Below are 13,883 nucleotides of genomic sequence, written 5' to 3'. Positions count from 1 at the left end.
GCCCTGTGCACACGCCGTGCACCCAGAGCGCTGATGCCCGGAGCAGTAACATCAGGATCTCCGTGATTCCTGGGCCAGTCGGGGTCTCAGAAGGAAATCAGGCTTTCGGCCTTTCCACCCCTGGAGAAAAGCCACATTTTCGCTACTGCTCACCTCTAGTTTGGACCTGGAGGTGGGGAGGGGAGAGAGGAGAGCGATGTTGCCCTGCCCTCTGCTGGGGGAAGCACAGCAAAACCGCACTAAATTCAGGGGCCGAGGAGCTTGGGTTTCGGGTTAGCTGAGCGGAAACCCTCCTTCGCCCCCCTTCCTGAGACTGCATCCGGGCTGGCAGAGCAGAGTGGACGGCGGCCTCTTGGTGCTGAACTTGGGGAAACCAGGGCCCAGGACTCTGGACTCAGAACGGCCCTTCCCAGGATTGCATGCTGTAAAACGTTTCCTCTCCGATGAATCGTCGCTAAGAACACGCTTGACACGTTCCCCTTTCACCTAAGACTCAGACGTGGGCATTTGCGTCATCTGAGTTCAGTGAGGTGTCTTCTGTTTACTGAATTTCTCCTCTTCCTGTGGTTTGGCTGGGCAGTGCCATTTTGTATCAACTTGTTGTCTGGGATTTGTACCCTCCCACCTGCCCACGGGGCGTCAAGGGTCAACAGAAGCCCTATGTGTCCTGAGACAGGCGCAGGCCCCTGTGGTCACCAGAATGTCCCAGGCAGCCTTCAGAGGACTGGGATGAAAGGGCCTCAGGCAGGGGTGACCCTTGGGCAGAGTTGCCAATCAGACCTATGGCTGCTTTCTCTTTTGTAGCTTTGATGATAATTTTTGTTAATTTTCAGTTACGCAGATGATACGTTCATACATTCATCCTTAAAAACCACAACACAGAACGTTAGCAACAAAAGACCCACACCCCAAATCATTTTGCTTCTTTTTTAAAAAAAATTTTGCATAATATTTCATCATTGCCAGTGAAATTTAAGGCTTACTGGCTTCGCTTGGTTTGTCTCTCTCCTCCCGGTCCCTATCAAGGATGGGGCAGCCTGCGGGTGGGTGGCAAGAAGCGGGATGCATCGTTTCCACCTGAGAAAGGGCAGGAAACAGACGATGCCTGAGCTGAGTCTTCCTGAAGACTCGTCTTCCCCACCCCCAAGGAGCCGTGGAACCACCCTCACGGATGCAGGGAGAGTCTGGGCCCCCTAGCAGGGCTCTTCCCCTCCTGCCGCCGTGATGCTCCCTGGGGGAGGGCCGCTGCCCTTCTCTCTGCTTGGTCTGAGATGATTTGAGGAAAGAAGGAACACCGTGTGAGCAATGGACCTGGCCATCCCTCCTCATGGATCAACCGAGGTGCAGGGAGGAGCGGGTGGGACTTCTTTATTCCCTCCCCATAAGCAGAAGCAGCTAAAGGAAAGTTTGAAAGCCCCAGAAGCCAGCCGTGGCGCCAGACAGTAAGGACCTCTGCTTCCTCTCCTGTTTTTCCTTTGCACGTAGTGTGAGTATGCGCAGGGCTTCGCTGGGGGCTCAGTGTAAAGCATCTGCCTGCAGCGCAGGGGATGCAGGTTCGATCCCTGGGTTGGGAAGATCCCCTGGAGAAGGAAATGGCATCCCGCTCCAGTACTCCTGCCTGGGAAACCCCATGGATGGAAGAGCCTGGCGGCTACAGTTCATGGGGTCACAGTAGTTGGGCACAACATAGAGACTAACCCCCCACGCACCCCACGAGTCATACACACCACTCCCCCGTCATCATGTGACCGTGGGCAGACCCCCCGAGGAGCCTACGGTTCACATAAGCCTTCCTTCCCCCCACTGTTCCCCCACCATCTGCACGTCCCCCAGACCGCAGCCCTCGACCAGGAACACAGGCCTTTACCAGGAACAAGGGCCTCCGTGACTCTCAGACGGTTGAGCAGAGAGACTGTGCCTTTCCCCTGCCGCTGTACAGATGTGGGAATTTCCCTCGAGATAAGGACCACACCTCCTTCTCAGCAACTGCTTGTGGCCCCAAGAGCAAGAGGGAGGTCTTATGCCCCCAAAGAAAACGGAATTGCCCGTGACTCATACTAGGCCCTGCTGGTTGAGAAATCTGCTTCCTGGGGTTGGGGGTAGGGGAGTGGAGCAGAACTGGTGCCAGGGGTGTGTGTGTGTGTGTGTGTGTGTGTGTGTGTGTGTGTGTGTATGTGTATCTGCAGTTGGCCTAGCAAACTATGGCAACGTTGAACTTTCCTGGGACCAGGGCTTTCAGAAAACCAGCTTCCAAACCATCGAACCATCCCTTCCTAGATGATCATGGGGCCCAAAGTCTGTTTGGACTTTGTTTTAAAGAGCAAGACAAAAAGGACTAAATGAGAAGGAAAAATAATTCAGCCATGTGAATGATTCCTCCCACAATAACTAATTAAGAAGTTGAACAATCTGCTCCCATGCGAGGTGGGGACAGGGGAGGTGTTGTATGAGGTGGGCTCTCGGAGGCCCTTGGAGGCTGGGTCTGACGCCTGCTTCCTGCGGTCCCAGCTCTCGTCCTGTTTCCAAGCCTTGAAAAGACACCTTCTTGCCTTCTGAAGACTCTGCTGCTTGTTTGATGTGCAGTAGGTCTCTGGAGGGCAATTGGGATTGTCATGTTGGGTCTCAAGGGAAGAGGAAGTGAAGCAGTTTCGATTTTTCTTTCTTTCTTTCTTTTTTGTGCTATTGTGGCAAACGGGAAATATCAGCTTGGATAAACAAAATGGGGAACCGAGACTCACCACGTGATTCTGATCATTTTCTCACTTTGGCAGAACAGGAGCAGAGAACAAAGGCGCTTTCTGAAGCCACAGCTTAACTTTTAGGCAGTGACGTCTTTGTTTGTCTAGAGAAAGGAAGAGAGAAAATAATGTCTGTTGAAACATTATTTTATTAAGCTGTCTTATTTACTCTTTCTCCAAACCCAATGACATGATACTTGTGTCCCCAGGTCACGCTGGGGAAACTGAGGCAGTTTCTGAGGCAGAAACTGAAGAGGCTTGCCCAAGGTCATTCATGTAGCGATGAATGCTTGAGAAAGGATCCAAAATCTTGAAAAAAATTTTTTTATTGAGGTATAGTTGATTTACAGTGTTTCAGGTATACAGCAATGGAGAAGGAAATGGCAACCCACTCCAGTGTTCTTGCCTGGAGAATCCCAGGGATGGGGGAGCCTGGTGGGCTTCTGTCTATGGGGTTGCAGAGTCAGACACGACTGAAGCGACTTAGCAGCAGCAGCAGCAGCAGCGGCAGCAGCAGCAGGTATACAGCAAAGTGATTAAGCTACACACACACCCACACACACACACACACGCACACACGCACACGCACACACACGCACACACGTTGTTACTTAGCTGTCTCAGTCATGTCCCCTTCTTTTGCTGCCTCATGGACTGTTGCCCTTAAGCCTCCTCTGACTATGAGATATTCTGGGCAAGAATATTGGAAAGGGTTGCCATTTCCTACTCCAGGGGATCTTCCCGATTCAGGGATCAAACCCCAGTCTCTTGAGTCTCCTGCATTGGCAGGAGGGTTCTTTACTGTCTGAGCCTCCAGGGAGCCCATATGCAGGAGCCCTGGGTTCGATATCCCTGGGTCGGGAAGGTCTCCTGGAGTAGGAAGTGGCAGCCCTCTCCAGTGTTCTCGCCTGGAGAATGCCATGGTCAGAGGAACCTGGTGGGAACCAATGTCCATGACATTACAAAGAGTCAGACACGGCTGAGCAACTAGCTTTTCTTTCATATATATTCTGTCTCCATATAGGTCATTACAAAACGCCGAGTGGAGTTCCCTGTGCTACTCAGTAGGTCCAAAGGATCCCCAAGGGGCTGTGACTGTTGCTAAATTTCCTGTTTCCTGGCTCTTGCACGGTCTCTGGCCCTTCCCTCCTCACTCATCTATTACTTCGCTCTTCACTCAGGAGCCCTGAGGCACGGTGATCAAACCAGTCGGGGACCAGGTGTAACATCTATCCCTGGGCTGCCCTGGGCTGTTTCTGGGCAAGGCTGTTCACTGTCCTCCTGCCTTGATTCGAAGGTGGGACGCGGGGCCAAGGTGGCCACCTCAGCTTGTCCAACAGCAATGTGCCCAGGGCTCAGGACAAAGCTTGTCTTACCTGATACGAACCAGGTGGTCAGAGGAGGCTCTCTGCCTTGAGCCAGACAAACTACATCTGAGACAATGCATATGTGTCCTATTTGTGTGTTTACTCACCCCTTCACCCCTCAGTTACACATGCCTCTAACTCATTTCCAGACACCACTTCATGGCCTGCGAGAAGCTGCAGGATCTTATCCCTGTGGATGTCCCCAGCCTCACCTCCTGGCCTCCTTCCTGTTCGTGCTGCTCTTTCTACCCTTTTCTGTTCCTCAAATACCCAAGCTTGCTCACATCAGGACTTTTTCCTCCTCTTTGCTTGGCTGTTCCTTTCTCACCATTTGGGTTTCACACAAATACCACCTTCTTGTAAGGGAACCTGACTATTCCTTCTAAAGTAGCACCTCAGTGACATCACTTTGGTTAACTGACTTCACAGTACTTCTCAGTTACCTATCTTGCTTAGTTCTTCCTTCCATCTAGCTGTTCCTAGTATATCTTTTTCATGATAAACTGATGATCCAGGAAGTGAAATGTTTCTATGAGTCCTATGAGCCACTCCAGCAAGCTGCTGGAACCTAAGGAGGGGGCTGCTGATCTACAGCCAGACAGTCAGAAGCACAGGTGACAACCTGAACTTGAGGTTGGCCACTGAAGTTGGGGGCGTGGGGTGGGAAGTCTCTTGCAATTGAGCCCTTCACCTATGGGCTCTGAGGCTGTCTTCAGGAAGACTGTCAGAGTTTGAACTGGGATTCCCCGGTGGAGCTTGCAGTAAAGAACCTGCCTGCCGATGTAGGAGTCACGGGTTGGGTCCCTGGGCTGGGAAGATCCCCTGGAGAAGGACATGGCAGCCCACTCCAGGAGTTTTGCCTGGAGAATCCCACGGACAGAGGAGCCTGGTGGGGTCGCAGAGAGTTGGACATGACTGAGTGACTAAACAGGCACGCACATCGTACATCCTGATGGCACCCTAGTGTTGCTTGGTGTTATGGGAAAACCCCCTCACACCACACGCACACACACACGCATTGGAATTGGGTCCATTCTTAGTATTCAAGAATTATTTCTTGAAAAAAGGAACAAAAGGAGAACAGAGTGAGAAGTAAGCTTGGCAATGTCAAGCAGAGTTGGGAAATGCTAAACTGAGGGATTTGGACATCAGTCCCTGGTGACTCAGCTGGTAAAGAATCCGCCTGCAATGCGGGAGACCTGGGTTCAATCCCTGGGTCGGGAAGATCCCCTGGAAAGGGAAAGGCTGCCCACTCCAACATTCTGGCCTGGAGAGTTCCACGGACTGTACAGTCCATGGGGTCACAGAGTTGGACACGACTGAGCGACTTGCACGCACAGAGGATGATGAGAAGCCATGAAGAGCTGACGAGACGCGTGTGTCTGAGTCACCCTGCTGCAGCACCAGGAACGTGCCGAGGAAAACCCAGGCTGAAGTTCCAAGGCTCTGAACCTCAGTTTGTAATCACTATTCTCATTTGCTTTTCTTTTTTTAAGAGTTCCTCTCTGCCCAATTGTAAAAGCAAGTCTGGAGCTTCCTCTAAAAGTGCAAGGTGGGGAAAGAGTATGATTTCCATTTGGGACATGTTGACTTTGGGGCAAATGAAGGCTCTAGGAGGAGGTGTTCTGAAGAAGAGTAGTGGGGTGGTTGCGGCATAGGTGGGGTTCAAGGCTGTGTGAGCTTGGGCAAGCTGCTGGATCTCTCTGTGTTCCATAAAGTGGAATGATGAGTGCAGCACCACCCTCCTACGCTTGTTGAAAAGATCCGATGAGACAAGGTATGGAAAGTGCTTAAGCAGTGCTGGCATATGGTAGGTCCTCAGAAGAAGCTGCACGTCAGCCCCCGTATCATGTGGGGAAGTGAAGATGGGTGTCATCAGAGAGATGGAGACCTTCAGAGGAGTTGGATCATGCAGGAAGAGTGTGTTAAGGCATGATAAGAAGGTCAAGACAGAGCTCTGATATTTATCAGGGTGATCAGAGAAAGAGGAACCAGCTTGAGATGCTGAGAAGGATTAGCCACAAAGGAGGGGCTGGAGAACGCCATCTGGGCACTAAGTCCCAAGGGTCACCTGCAGGCTGCTTGGGTGGACCTTGGGGAAACCACCAGTGAGCTGGGCGGAAGGCTTCGTGAGAGTCGGGCACTGGGGATGAACGTGTGTGCAGACGGCAAGTGTGGACAGCATCCTCCTGAGAGCCCCGGCTATGAGAAAAATAGAGGAACGGACGCAGGGGAAAGATTTTTGTGTGTTTGATTCATTTTGCCTCTGGAGAACTCAGTTCATTGTTTAAAGATGAAATTCACAGACTTGGAGGGAGGTCTGTGAAGAAGAGTGGATGGAGAGGATATGAAGATTTAGGAAAACAATAAAATCATGGATGGAAAATGTGACTGTTGTGGAAGAATTAGGAAGGGGAGGGTGGAGGGCAGAGGGAGGAGTCAACCTTAACCAGCTCTCAAGACTGGAAGGAAGGGGCGAGGGTGGGAAGGTTATAAATAAGTTTGTAGGTAGGAGGACAGGAAGTGGGGAGCTATACCTGATACCTGTTTTTGTCTGTGAAGTAGGATACTAGGTCATCTGCGGAAATATGTTAATATAGAGCATCTCTCCAACTGTGGGGCATGTAGGAGAAGCTACAGTTAAGAATCTTAAAATCTCAAGGCTAGGAGGTCCAGGGTTGGAGGAACCAAAGTTGATGGGGACATTATCAATATCTTTATAAATCACTTTACATCGAGTCATATAAAGCAATGAACACAGCACGCCAAGTGAGGATGAGACCTCAGAGGTAATTTGCACATCTTATTAGTGCTAAAACAGTCCATTTTAACTTACGACGCTTTGCTTACTAGCTGCTTGAAGCAGTTCAAGATCTTCTTATCCTGCAGTTTAAACGAAATGCTCACACATTACCTTGTAAAATTAGGAGTAGTTTCAAACACACACAACAAAGTTGGAAGAATTTCACCCTGCACACCAATATTATTCACCACATAGCTTCTACCATGAACATTTTTCTAAGTTGTTTATTTAAACAAACTTCAAATTTAAGAGCGTCCTAGATTTGGAGAAAGCTTGTGATGACAGTTCAGGGGCCCCTTGCACTGCCTGCTCTGTGTATGACCATCGTGTATTAGCAGAGCGCAGCTGCCACAGCAAATGAGCTAATACTGATACAGCATTACTAGCTGAAGCCGCACACTGTTTCAGGTTTCCTTAGTTTTGGGCTGGCATCCTTTTTTTTCTGCTCTATGACTTCATTCAGGATATCACACTACGTTTTTGAAATCATGTGCTTGCTTGTTTATTTTTGGCTGTGCTGGGTTGGGTTTGCAGGTACTCGCGTCTGGTCTTGTTTGGTGAGCTGCTGCATACGGCTTTTCTGCAGCTGTGGGGAGTGGGGGCTGCTCTCCAGCTGCAGCGCCTCCGCCTCTCACTGCAGCGGCTGCTCATGTTGTGCGGCACAGCTCTAGGGCGCGGGGGCTTCAGCAGTTGGGGCTCACGGGCTGAGTTGCTCTGCAGCATGTGAAATCTTCCCAGATCAGGGATCAAATATGTGTCCCCTGCATTGCCAGGTGGATTCTTACCCACTGGATCACAAAGGAAGACCTACATTACATTTTGTTGTACTCTTTCCTTAAGTTTGTGCAAGGTCCGTCTAGTCAAGGCTATGGTTTTTCCAGTGGTCATGTATGAATGTGAGAGTTGGACTATAAAGAAAGCTAAGCACAGAAGAATTGATGCTTTTGAACTGCAGTGTTCGAAAAGACGTCTGAGAGTCCCTTGGACTGCAAGGAGATCCAACCAGTCCATTCTGAAGGAAATCAACCCTGAATATTCATTAGAAGCACTGATGCTGAAGCTGAAGCTCCAATACTTTGGCCACCTGATGCGAAGAACTGACTCATTGGAAAAGACCCTGATGCTGGGGAAGATTGAAGACAGGAGGCGAAGGGGATGACAGAGGTGGAGATGGTTGGATGGCATCATGGACTCAGTGGACATGAATCTGAGCAAAATCCAGGAGATGGTGAAGGACAGGGAAGTCTGGTGTGCTGCAGTCCATGGGGTCGCAGAGTTGGACGTGACTGAGTGACTGAACAACAACAATTCCTTCAGTTCCTCTTGGCTGTGCCAGTTTCTCAGACTTTCCTTGTATTTGATCACCTTGACAGTTTGAGGAATAATGATCAGGTACTTGGCAGACTGTCCCTCAGTTGGGAATTGCCTGATGATTTTCTTTCTAAAAAATTATTTATAGTTTATTTTTTCCAGTTTTATTGAGATACTAAAGTGTGTAAGTTTAACAGAAACACAGACTCACAGACTTAGAGAACAAACATGGTTCCTGGGGGGACGGATGGGGGAAGGGATAGTTAGGGAGTTTGGGACGGACATTTACACGCTGCTGTATTAAAATGGGTAACCAACAAACCTGCAGCATAGCACAGGCAGTCCTGCCCAGTGTCGTGTGCAGCCTGGATGGGAGGAGTGTTTAGGGGAGAATGGATACATGCATATGTCTGAGTCCTTTTGCTGTCCACCTGAAGCTATCACAACATTGTCAATAAGCTATGAAAGTGAAGTTGCTCAGTCATGTTTGACTCTTTGCGACCCCGTGGACTGTAGGCCACCAGGCTCCTCCGTCCATGGGATTTCCCAGGCAAGAATACTGGAGTGAGTTGCCATTTCCTTCTCCAGGGGATCTTCCCGACCCAGGGATTGAACCCGTATCTCCTACATTACAAGCAGACACTTAAACCTCTGAGCCACCAAAGTTTAATAAAAAGCTGTGTAAGTTTAAGATGTACACTGCGACGATTTGATACATTCACATGTTGTGAAATGATCACCACGGAGGGTTATGGAGGGTTAGTTAGCACCTCTGTCTCCTTACTTATCATTTCTTTTTTGTGGTGAGAATATTTAAAATCTACTCTGTTAGCAGTTTTCAAGTATGGAAATACAGTATTACTGACCATTATTGCCATGCTTTATATTAGATCTCCAGAATGTATTCATCTTATAACTGAGAGCTGGTGACCTTTGACCAACATCTCCCATTTCCCTGTCTTTCACCATTCTACTTTCTATTTTTATGAGTTCAGCCTTCTTAGATTCCACATATAAAGGATATCATACCACCTGTATCTTTCTCTGCTTGACTTATTTTTTAGCGTCATGCCCTCAAGATTCATCCCTATTGTTGCAAAATAGCAGGATTTCCTTCTTTCTCATGTTTAAAGTAGTATTCCACTATATATTCTCTGTCTCTTTATCCATCCATTTGTAGAGGAATACTTAGATCGTTTCCATATCTTGCCCATTGTGAATATGAAGATTTTCTTGTGACTAGCCTGAGGTTTTAAGGTTTTGGTAGGAAGACTGCAGAGGTAATGTGCCATTCACATCACATCACATCAAAGGGATAAACTGTCCTATCCCCCTGCTTTACCACTGTTGAAGTTGGTCTTGATCACTGGCTGAGGCAGCGATTAATAGGATTTTTACTCCAAAGAGGGAAGTTGCTCTTTCCCCCACATTTCCACATACTCTTATTAGAAGCAAGTCATTATGCATAGCCAACACATACAGACTGGAGACTTATGCTCCATCTTCTTGAGGACCTAAGTTTGTTTTTATCCTGTATCTGTCCAGCAATTAGCTACCCTTCTATCCACCCATCCATTCATATATTTTATACATCTAAAAATTAATTTGCAATTTGTTTTCTTTAGTTGCAAGTGACACACGTGGGAAGGGTCATTTCTTCTATGCCCCATCTAGTCCATATTCCAAGTTTTGATTGTGTTCTATTTCTGACTGCTCTCCATCCCCCTGGGATGCCCAAAGCATGGAAAACTCTCAGGTGCAGAAAGGAAATAAGCCTGGGGTGATTAATGCATTTGTCCGCCTGCTGGGCAGACATTTCTCAAAGCCCCTGCAGGTCTCCAAGGTGACCGTCTCCGTTCAGCAGCGGTAACACCTTGCTCGGCTCGTGTGGGCAGCGCCCCTGCCCCCCACTGTCTGAACCAGCCTCTCTGGCCTGTTTGTCCACCTCTTCTAGGGCTTCAAGGCAACAAATAATAAGTAAATAGAAAGAGAACATAATCCGCTTCTGCCTCTGCTGGCCTTGTCTCCATGCTCAGCCCCCAGTTCCCGCTTTTCTCATTACCCCCTTCAAGAGGGACACAAAGTTTACGCACTGAAGGGAAACTCTCCATGTCCCAATACATATGCGTACATTGGACTTGCATTTCGCATAAAATGAACTTGGAGTTGAAGACAAATATGGTGTATTTGGGAAGATATATACAAAAAAACTGCTACACATTTTGCAAAGATGACAAATTCGACATTTTGTGCCAATGTTAGGCCTTCCCAGGTGGATTCCCAATGTTAGGGTTCCCAGTGGCAGAGAACCTGCCTGCCACGCAGGAGACACGGGTTCCATCCCTGGGTCAGGAAGACCCCTGGAGGAGGAAATGGCAACCCGCTCCAGGACTCTTACCTGGAAAATCCCAAGGACAGAGGCGCCTGGCGGGCTACAGTCCAAGGGGTCGCAAAAGAGAGTCAGACATGACTGAGCAACTGAACAAAAAAGCAATCTTTGACGGCTGACCACCTGCAAAGTATGCTGCTTCCAGCATTTAAACAGCTTTGTATTTTAAATTAAGAGGTAGTAAGAGATAGCAAAATTGGTGTGCAGGGTCCTATGAGTTTTAATGTCGAGGTTTGTTTGTATAACCAACCGACCACCACAATCAGGATACAGAACAGATTCCAACACAAAAAAACATCTTCTACCAAAACAACCTTGGCAGTCATCCTCTCCCGAGTCCCTAGGCCCTGGCAATCACTGTTGCATTCTCTGCCACTGTGGTTTTGTCTTCTGCAGAATGTTATATGTAAGGCGTCTCACGGTATGTCGTCTGTTGAGACTGACTTCTTTCACTCCAAGTGATACCTTTGAGATGCATCCAAATGGCCGCACGGATCAAGAGTTCATTGTTCTTTATTGCTGAGTGGCTTTCCATGGTATCAACGTGCCACCATTCTTGCACCCATTTGCCAGTTGGAAGATATTTGGGTTATTTTCATTTCTTGGCGATTATGAATAGAGCTGCTGTAAACGTTCGTGTACATTTCACTTCTCTAGGGCAAATACCTCAGAATGGTAATGCTAGTTCACAGGGTAAGTGAATATTTAACTTTATTACAAATGACCAAACTGGTTTCCAAAGTAGCTGCACCAGTTTGCATGGTTACGGACAACAGAGGACAGAGTTCCAGCTGCCTTGCTGTACAGTCCCTGATAATGGAGGGCTCAGGGGTGGAGCCGGGACTTCATTTCTCTCCATGCTAAACCTGCAGGGCAGGTCCCCAGGGCTGGAGCTGGCCTTCAGTGTCAGAGAGCTCTTGTGCTGTGGCCCCACCTCCCTCCCCCAGCTTCAAGAAAGCCTGAGTTCTTCTAGAAGCGCTTTTGGACTTCTGGATCTCCGCACAGGCTTTGCGTTCCCCTTTGTTATTTCGCTGCCGCTCTTTGAGCTCTTCTCTGTGGCAAGCACTTTGCTGAGCCCAGTCTTATTTTTAATTATTATTATTAAATATTTTAAGCATAATATAAGCACTTTCTTTTTCTTAATTATTATTGTTAACTATTTCAAACACCATGAGTGAGTGAAGTCGCTCAGTTGTGTCCGACTCTTTGCAACCCCATGGACTGTAACTTACCAGGCTCCTCCGTCCATGGGATTTTCCAGGCAAGAATACTGGAGTGGGTTGCCATTTCCTTTTCCAGGGAATCTTCCCGACCCAGGGATTGAACCCGGGTCTCCCGCCTTGAAGGCAAAGGCTTTTAACCTCTGAGCCACCAGGGAATCCCAATGCACCCCTTACCCCAAATTGATAAATTCATATTTTGCCCTCTCAGCTTCAGATCCTCTTGTTTCAAGAAGACTTTACAAATATATTGAAGTCCTCCCCTCCTCAATCTCATTCCTCTCCCTCCCTTCCTAGAAATAATTGCTTTCAGAAGATTGGTAGATGGCATCCTTCCATGTTTTTATACACTTACTACCAATGTAAATATTCATAAAAAATATAGAGTTTTTTTTGCTTAGACCTTTTACCTTTTTTTTATTGTGATGAAAAACTTAAGATGAAATCTAGCCTAACAAATTTTTAGAAGTACAATACATTCATGTTTGGGCTTTTCAGGAGGCACAGTGATAAAGAATATGCCTGCCAATGCAGGAGACACAAAGACGCGGGTTTGATCCTTGGGTTGGGAAGATCCCCTGGAGTATGAAACGGCAACCCACTCCAGGATTCTTGCCTGGAAATTTCCGTGCACAGAGAAGCCTGGAGGGCTACAGTCCACGGGGTGGCGAAGAGTGGGACAGGGCTAAGTGACTGAGCACAGCCCGGCGCAGCAGGCTCAGCTGTGTGTGTGCTTGGCCGGACAGCGGCTCTCTGGAACTGTTTCAGCTTGCGTAACAGAAACTCTAGAACCCTGGAACAGTAACTCCAGATTTTCCCTTCTCAGCTGCTGGAAACCACCATCCTACTTTCTGTTGTACTAAGAAGTTCCTGACTGCTTTACACCACGACTTTACATATCAGGGGATCAGGCAGCGTCTATCCTTCTGTGACTGGATTATTTTATTTAGCATAAGGTCCTCAAGGTTCATTCCTGTTGCAGCACGTAGCATGTGACAAGATTTTCTTCATTAAGGCTGAATAATTTGCATCCTCCCATCTACTACTTACAACAGCCGCAAGTGGAAACGACCTAACTATCTATCATGGGTAAACTGATGAAAAGTGAGCTATATGCATACAAGTGAATGCTATTAAGCCTTTCCCCTTTTGACGCATTTTCTGTGTGCATACTACTATCCCATTTTACAGATCAGGAGACTAACGCCCCGGTGAATTATTAGATGAGAGAGGCTTGCAAATACCTGGTTGGCTTGCACAGTGTCTCCCACACTCTCCCGAAACACACAGAGATCAGTGCTCTCCCGCTCCTTTGGTCTTACGCAAACCAGGACCTCTTTACCAACACCAATAAGCCTTGGGGGACAGAGGAAGCCTAGTCTCACCCAGGAGGACAGGCCCTGGGGGATAGTTCACTGTGGAATGCCAGCTAACAGTACAGTGTCCAGCATCTGAGAAATGGGTAATAAATTTGCGCTGAGTGCCGGAAGAAAGCAATGAACAAGTGGAAGGTGTCTCAGATCTGAACTTCTCCAGTGCCAGGAGGACATGCTTTGCCCATGCCCTTGGCTTAACACCAGTCTTGAATTTCCAGTCCACGGGCTTCCCAGAACTTCCCTTTGTACAGACAGAAAACTTGCCTCTATCATTTGCTCGTTAGACACTGGATAAAGAAAGCCTATCTCTCTCACCCAGGCTTGGTTTTGTTGATACTTGCAGATAAAAAAATGGATGGCCAACAATAAGCGGAAGTTTGAAGATCATCCATCTTAACGTAAGAAGTGGTACCAAGAAGCTGCCCCCCTCGGGCTGACATGTCACGGTCCAGAATCCGGCCTAAGACTCTCCCCGAGAGGTGCTTCCCCCTCCACTAGAGCCTCAGATTTCAGAACTTTGTGTCTCAACATCATGTCTTCTTGCTGTTGCTATTTTGTGTAAGATTAAACACAATTACTTCTTCACTATTTACCATTTTATTTTAATTCAATTAATGCTTAAAAATGTTTTTATTGTGGTAAAAGTCATATAATGTAAAACCTCCTGCATTAACCATGT

At 47.9% G+C, this 13,883-nt stretch overlaps 1 long non-coding RNA gene across 1 annotated transcript; it reads left to right on the top strand.

The window, feature by feature from the left end:
- The first annotated feature begins 1,024 nt into the window (after positions 1-1,024).
- LOC121816784 (uncharacterized) lies at positions 1,025-13,792 on the top strand. Its single transcript, XR_006056471.2, has 2 exons — positions 1,025-1,442; positions 13,548-13,792. It is a non-coding gene; the product is annotated as an uncharacterized LOC121816784 (long non-coding RNA).
- The last annotated feature ends 91 nt before the right edge of the window (positions 13,793-13,883 follow it).

Source organism: Ovis aries, chromosome 16, assembly GCF_016772045.2.
Source record: "Ovis aries strain OAR_USU_Benz2616 breed Rambouillet chromosome 16, ARS-UI_Ramb_v3.0, whole genome shotgun sequence".
NCBI classification, from domain to species: domain Eukaryota; kingdom Metazoa; phylum Chordata; class Mammalia; order Artiodactyla; family Bovidae; genus Ovis; species Ovis aries.
Note: the sequence above shows the minus strand (reverse complement) of the source record. Positions and strands in the feature narration are given on the sequence as shown.